General features: G+C 54.6%; 1 long non-coding RNA gene across 1 annotated transcript; it reads right to left on the bottom strand.

The window, feature by feature from the left end:
* Positions 1-1,008: 1,008 nt before the first annotated feature.
* LOC106901536 lies at positions 1,009-7,576 on the bottom strand. The gene is made up of 3 exons (XR_001414320.1): positions 7,286-7,576; positions 4,540-4,612; positions 1,009-3,950 (listed from the first exon to the last, which is right to left on the bottom strand). It is a non-coding gene; the product is annotated as an uncharacterized LOC106901536 (long non-coding RNA).
* Between the last annotated feature and the right edge of the window lie 22 nt (positions 7,577-7,598).

The raw sequence follows: 7,598 nt of genomic DNA, 5'->3' as shown, positions 1-7,598 counted from the left end.
GCTGGCAAGCCCACGCCACCGGCAGCCCCACAACTACAGGCAACCCCCCAAAACCACGGGCAGCCCCACAACCATGGCAGGAGGTGAGGGAGCCTGTGCTGCCTGCTCCGGAGAACAATGAGTGTGATTTAAAAAAGCCAAAACAAACAATTAAAATCTCTGAGTTTTTCGAATGTTGGGGAAGTTCAGTGTTTGCTGGTGGGGTGTTCATCCATGTTGACACTTCTTTCCCTTATTCTGATTTTATTTTGGTTCTCCACTATTCTGATTGTTTCTTAATTTTGCCAGCTTTGGGGCATTTTCAGGGTCAAGAGGGCATCCATTACAGGGAGTCAGCTTGCTGCTCTACACCTTCCTTACTATAAAAGAGACTTTGAAGGGCAATGCAGTAACCAAGGAGGAGAGGAGAAAGGTCTTTTGGTGGGATAGGATGAGAATACGCATGGTTTGGTGGGCAAATGGGAGCAAAGAGGAGAGCCAGGGCAGCCATAGCACCCACAGCACGACAGGGGTGATGCTCACCTGCGTTCGGGTGGCCAGGGCAGAGAGATGGAGGGGGAACCACCATCCCAACCCACAGCAAGCCATAGGGAGTGCAGGGGGAAAGCAGGGCTCGGGGTGGTGTAACTTCTCTGCTTCCCTAAAGGCAAAGAGACAGAGAAGGTGGAAAAGACCAACCTGATGCTGTGCAGTATTTCCAGCACTAAGTATCTTCTCTGATGCTTTATGCAGTTTAATTCAGTATCTGAGTCTATTTCCCTCTCCCCTGAGGTCTCTCTGGCTGCACAGGTCCCACAGGGGAGAAACAGGCTCAGTTTTCAGGCAGCTTTTGCCTTTGGCTTAATTATTCCCAGATAGCCCCACAGCAGAGCCAGCACAGAAACCAGGCGGACAAAGACTATCCTGCTGTAAAGGAAACCTCATTGCAGCCTGGTCCTTGCTGCCTACCCAGTGCTGGAGGGAGGCATCTCCTGAGGGGAACAAGAGGAAAATAAAGCATCAGCCACATGGTTTGTCACACACTTTTATTCCACTGGGGAGGGCTTTGACACCATTGGCAATAAAGTCCTTCATACCCATGGAAAATGCCTGGCTTAATACTTATTGTGTCAGGACTAAACAGTGCGAAACATAAGCCAGAGGAGATGAATAACTAATTTCTCTCTAGTCCAGCCCGGATGTCTTTGTAATCTTCTTTTCACTTGGTTTCTGTGGCGAGTCATGGGCAGAGTGGAGGCGCCGGAGGCCAGGACAGCACGCAGAGGAGGACACAGAGGAGGGGAGAGAGGACGCCCACGGGGAGCCCCATCACACCATGGATGCCAGCTGGCCGAGAGCAGCAGTGGCAGACCCAACCTTTCATTTTTACCAGGCTGGTGGTTTTCTCTCTTCTTTTTTGACTCAGCAAGTGGAAGTGGGTTTGGAGGAGGTGCAATGGCAGAGCAGCCTGCGCTGAGGCAGGCCACCAGGCCACCAGGCCACCCTGTCCCTGACTGCTCCAAGCCCCTCAGCTCCAGTACAGAGGTTTTTATTGCTATCCCATGGCTCAGCTAGGGTCCGCTCGCTGTGCAGTCCCAGCTATGATAGTGTTGAGGTAAGGAAGTGGGTTTCCAAGCTGGTGCTTGGAGATATGGCTGTGTTGTGCTGAAAAGCAGGGGACGTGAACCATGCAGCTGAGGGTGGCACGTAAGACTGTGCAGCCCAGCCCCACAGCATTTCCTTTTCTCAGCCTCAAGTCATCAAGGCACAAAAATACATGGGATTTACCTGTTTCATGCTACAGCTGCTCTTTGAGCTTTTGCTTGGTGAGTGTATCTTTGGGCACAGCAGTAATCCCACTCATTGCATTTCCCTGCCGAGTGAGACTCTCCAGTTGGGGTACTTGCATCATGATCTCTGTTTTTCGGCTGACTGGAAGGAAGGACTCACAACTTGTCCTCTGGCTGAAACAGAGCCAGAAAACTCCTGCCAGTGTGCCTGGTTTTGGACGAAATGTCTCAGAAAGACCCAGGATATTTACAGGATGTCCTGACCCATTCCTTCCTCAGCCAAAACCCTTAGAGCTAAAAATTAACATCCATCCCTTGAGAATTACCAATGTAGCATCGCTCACTTAAACCGGCCCTGTTTGCTCTCCTCCTCTCTTTGGGAATGGGGGAAAAAACCTCCCCTGAGAGTTTCACAGGAGAGGCTGAGGGACGCAAGACCAACCAGGGTCTGTGGCAGATTTCAGCAGCAGGCCTAGGGGATGCCTGCTGCCCAAAACAACCATCAGGGTCTATGGCACAGAGCTGGAACACCAGGAGCATGCTGGGGATGTGGATTGCCCCGATACTGGCAGGCACAGGTGATGGCATGGGATGTGCAGACACGTGGACATGGCATGGTGGCACTGGCTGACATCCCCTGGGACATGCAGAAGTGGGGCACACAGGATCCCAGTGTGCCCAGAGTGCTCACAGTTATCACCTCTGCACCTGCTGCATCCAAAGGGTGGGTGTTGATGTGGGAAGAGAGGTGAGGAGAGGTTCTTGACACAGCCTCCTGCCATGGGTTCAGAGCTCCCCCAAAACTACCCTGTGCACACTGGGCATTACACTGGGCTGGCAAGGAGGGAGAAAATGTGAATGTCACTCTTAGCCCCAGCATCATGCCTTTGCACAGCGCTTCAGTAGCCAATCAACCCCGGAGCAGTGCAGAAAGTGCAGATGGTTAGTCTATGAACATGGGATTTTGTGCCAGACCCACATTATATGGCTTGGGTCCAGAAAGCAGAGGTGGTGCAACAGGCCCATTTCACCGACAGGCTCAGTGTCCCTTCTCAGAGACATGCAGGGAAAGGGGGTCGAGGGATGCTTCACAGCTTTCATTGAGATGACAGTTAAGGTAGACCCCTGTCCATGCCGTGGGACTTTGGAGTGCAGGGGACTGAACAAGTGCAAGCTGCCTCCCAGTCTATCCCATTTCACTCCATGGCAGAGAAGCAGAAGGTCAGGCAGATCAGGAGAGGCTTATGTGATAAGTCGGGCAGCACCCCGTCATTGAGAGCTGCAATATATTCTCAGCTTGACACAGGACTTGGACAAACCTCTTTAGTAAAGATCTTTAATTTGAATGTAGTGCATCTGAAATGGATGGATGGGTGGGTGGATGGATGTTCTCCATCTCCCAAATAGACACAGAGTAGCAATGTGCCTTTAGCAGGGGTAAAGGAATTCAGTCCTGGGGCTCGCTGAGCCCTTGGCCCCTCTGCACAGAGCTTCAGCAAGCTGTGAAGAGCTCAGTTGAAGCAACGATCTGGGTTGAAATCCCATTTATTTCTCCCCAAATAGCCCCCGGACTTAAACAGACTGGGTTAGATTTAACTCAGGGACTACTAGTAAAAAGCCTGGTACCCCTGCAGAGACCTTTCTTACTGAGGGTCATGTCAAGATACCAGTCAGCTCAAACTCAAGTGATTAACAAGAGATCTTTCATCAGTCTCGTCCATAGAGAGGAGTGGAAGTCCTTGGCTGGGTGAAGGGCTGTGAGTGTGTGGGAAGCCCCAGGTCTACAGTGCCACACAAACCTTGCCTAAGAAGCAAAGGGTCAGAAAGGTGAGTGGTGAGTATGAGACCCAGATCTGCAAAGAGCAAAGTGACAATCAGTCCCGCTTGCACAAAGCAGGACTGTCATCCCTACCAACGCTTGTGGACTGCTGCCCACCCAGGAGAGGCTCTTGTGGACCCAACAGTCAGTGTATCAGACTTCGGGCACCCCGAAGGCCAGGTTGTCCCGAATCATCAGTGTCTTCCGAAGGTCTCGTTCCATGATTGGCCTCTGCGTTCGCCACTTATGGGCTTCCTGGAGTCCTGGCTCAAAGTAGTAAATGCAAGCTCCAAAGCCCACCAGAATGAGAATGGAGATCATCAGATACACTGGCACAAACCAATCCAAGAAGTGGGGCATGGCTGCCAGAGAAAAAAGGAGAAAGCTTGTGCAGTGGCACCACCCAAAACTCACCTCCACTGGGCTTCATTGTGAGACATCTGCCTCATCAGCAGTGCTTAGCCTCCCTGCACCCCTCCTTACAGCCCCATTGCACCCCAGGTCCTGCTTGGTTGCACACCAAGGCACCTCAGCCTTCCAGAGAGGGAGATCTCTTTGCCTCTTCGCTGGGACCCCCTCACTGAGCAGCAATCATGCTCCTTCCCCACAGAGGGGGGTGATCTCACAGGCCCCCAGCCCTGCTGCCAGTGATTAAAGATAGGTAGCATGTCCCTGGCTAAGCCGAGCTCCTGCAGCAGGTGAATACAGCTGCTTCTCATCTCCTGCTTGGGGGAAACCCTGCTGCCCCATCCCCTGATGCTCCACGATCCCTTTGAATTCCCAGTCTGAGCTGATCTATCTCAGGGCTGAGCCCCCCCTCGCTGCACCCCTATTTAGTGTCCTGCTTTGCTGGGGCCTGGAGTCCTTGCAGTTCTTGGTGCAGCGCTGGTCTCTGAGGGGACCCCAGATTCCTGCCCCAGCATCAGCTGCTGGGCAGTGGGAGCCACTTACCGGGGGTGGCCGCTTTTCCTTGCCAGGAGCCCCTTGCCACCCAGGCGTGAGGTGCCGAGTCTGCAGCAGCGCCCTGGGGAACACAAAACAACACACCATATGATGGCTGTTGATCCAGCACTAAAAATGAGTGAGGAGGAATGAGCAAATGTCTCCCTGCCTAGATGGCAGGGCTGAAGCTTTCCAGAGGGGTGGACAGATGAGTTCCCAGTCCCACAACCTTCTGGTGGCCTGACCACTCTCTCCCCACCATTATAACACTGCTGACGCCATGCTCAGGGCCAATTAAAAGCTGTAATGGCACCGTGTTTGTGCCCATCCCTTATCCCCATCCTTTGGGAGGGAGGGAGGGAGCAACACACATTGCAACCCACAGCAGAGCCCAAGTTGTCTGACCCACAGCTGCATGCTCTTACCAAAACACCCACCAGGGTGTGGGTCATGCAGAGGTAGAAAAGGGAGTCGAGAAGTATCCCCCCAAAAAGTCACAGCTCTGGCCTCTCCTGGGCACCAGGACTACTGGGTTTTGCACGGTGAGCATGCTGCTTGTCATAGGGTTCAATGGATTAAACGGGGGACTCTCAGGCTCGGGAAAGTGTGACAGTGTCAGGCTCAGGCACAAAACACAGTCCTGAAGGGAGGCTTTCCAAAACCCTCACCCCTTGGTGGAGTGATGAAATGTCCCCTGGCTTCAGTAGGGATGAAATTAGGGTAGAGCTGCGCCCTTGTTGAGCTCCTGCTTTTGCAAACACCTGGGAGGTGCCACCTGCAACCCAAGTCACAACCACATGTCCTCAGCCTCCCTTCACAGGGCAGTTAAGTGGAGGTTGGGGAGAGCTCTGAGCATCTCCATCCCACTTCCTGCTCCTGGCCCATAAGGCTGTTACCCTTTTCCATACCGGAGGCTGGGCTTTTTTCCTTTCTTTTTTTTTTTTAAACCACAGCCATCAGTTGATCCCAATGTGCCCAGCAGGCGTTTCTCTGCTGGACACCTCTTGCAGCAGGAGAGCCCATCCCTGCCTGCTTGCCCCGAGACTAGCAGTGGGAAGCATGAGATTCATCTCTGCCCTCTCAATAACACCTTTTCTGTCACAGGGTTAGATCTGAAATGAGCTACAATTCTTGCTAACATAGGCAAGAAACTGCCAGCACTAGCGAAAAAGCCTGATTTCCTCCCACTTATTGGCATGGATGTTGATATTTATCTGTTCTTGCATCACAGGGGAGACCTCAGTGGATTTTGCCTCCTCCTACCACGCTTTGGCTTTCAGCAGTCCTTGGGTTTGCTACCCATGGTGCTGCCTCTACCGTTGCCAAGTCCTAGAGGACTTTTTCTGTCTCCCTCTCGGTGATTCACACCTCCCTTTTGCCAGGACCCCATTCCAGTTGATCAAGAGCAATGAGACCGGGCAGCTCAGCATCAGCCACCATTTGGCTGGGAGCAAAGAGGCAGTCTGGGCTCCTGTGTCCTCTGATGCTGTTGCTGCTGCGTGAAGCCCATTGGACCCCCTGCATCCCTAAAGCCACTGCCACAGCCAGGCTGGGGGGCCCAAGGCTGCTGCAAATCCCTTCTTCGGAGGTTTCTTCGGCAGCCGATACCAGTCCCTGGCTGGCAAGAGCATTGGGCAGGGTTAGGGAGCCTGGGAAGGTGACTCGGGCTTGGACCCCCCTGAGGCAACGGGAAGAAAGCCAGCAACCTCATTTCCTTCCCTAATCATCTGCTTTCCAAGCCTGGGAGTGAAGCTGCTGTTCAAAACCACCGCAATAAAAAGCAGCCCTACAGACTCCCCCGTTTATCCTTCCTCAGTGACTAGCAGAGCCAGCATTTCCCAGCTCCTTGCCAGCAACCTATTCTTTGGTCTACTTGCTATGCAGTCCTCACCTCGTGCTGCATCCCCCCACTGCTCCCCCAACAAATGGTCCTCGCCATGGCCAAGCTGAGCGCTGGGTGAGGTGTCAGAGCACCCCCCTGCCCCAGCCTCTGCAGGTCTGGACCAGTGAAGCACTTCTGTCGTCAGGTGGGTGAGCAGATTTTGGCTGCAAATGCCGAAAGAGGGAGTTTCATTTGGGAAGATGTCAGCTTTCTGGAGCGGCTCTGCAGATATTAAACATGCCTTAACCCTTGCTGGACTGGTCGATCTCAGCACCCCATTTTGCAGTGGGACATCTGTGCCCCCCCAGAGACACAAAAGAGTCCCCTGTCTTTTAGCTGAGATGGTATCTCATAGAAGTAAGCTGACTGACCCTTTTAAAACCCATGCTATGTGTGTCACTCCAGACGCTCTCCCCAATGTCACCCCCAGATCCTGCATGCCACCTCTGGCTGCCCCCCGAGATGCTCTGGGTACACGTGTGACAGGTGCCTTGAGGGGCGTGCTGCAAGTGGCAGGGCAGAAAGTGCTTGGGGAGGGGGGGCTGGAGCAGGGAAAGGGGGTTTGCAGGAGACATGGACATGCACTGGTGAGAGGGCATAGGGTTGGCAAGGCAGGAGTGGTGCCCATGCAGTGTGGCAGGACACAGGTGACTTTGGACACCAAACCCTCCCATGTGCATGGTCAGGAGCACAAACCAGGCTGCAGCACTGCCAGCCATAGTCTCACCCCAACCACAGAAGATCCCCCCAGGACAGGGCACCCCGGGGGCAGGCTACAGCTGGGGGCAAGGAGCTCCTGATGGCTGGGGACCTGGGCACGACCCCGCTCCCATACATTGCATCCCCCGGCAAGCTCTGCAACATGCCACCTACCTCTTTCCAAGGGCGCAGGGCGACGGGATGAGGCTGCTCCTTCGGGCATCTGCCGGAGCGCGGCCGGGATGAGTCAGGCTCCCCTTCCCAGGCAGGCAGTGCCGGGGAGAAGGGACCCCGCTCCGGGAGGGCCGGGCGACAGCGGGAGGCGACAGGCGCGGGGCGGGAGGGAGGGATGGCGGGAACGTGCGGGGGTGACACCGAGCCGGCAGCGCGGCCTCATTGCCCACCGGGGCTCCTGGGGGCTTCCCCCATCGCCTCCCTGGCAGCGTCAGCCCCCCTCCAGCCTCCCCAGAGCACCCCACCGACGGCC

Source organism: Calidris pugnax, unplaced genomic scaffold (genome assembly GCF_001431845.1).
Source record: "Calidris pugnax isolate Ruff unplaced genomic scaffold, ASM143184v1 scaffold44, whole genome shotgun sequence".
NCBI classification, from domain to species: Eukaryota; Metazoa; Chordata; class Aves; order Charadriiformes; family Scolopacidae; genus Calidris; species Calidris pugnax.
Note: the sequence above shows the minus strand (reverse complement) of the source record. Positions and strands in the feature narration are given on the sequence as shown.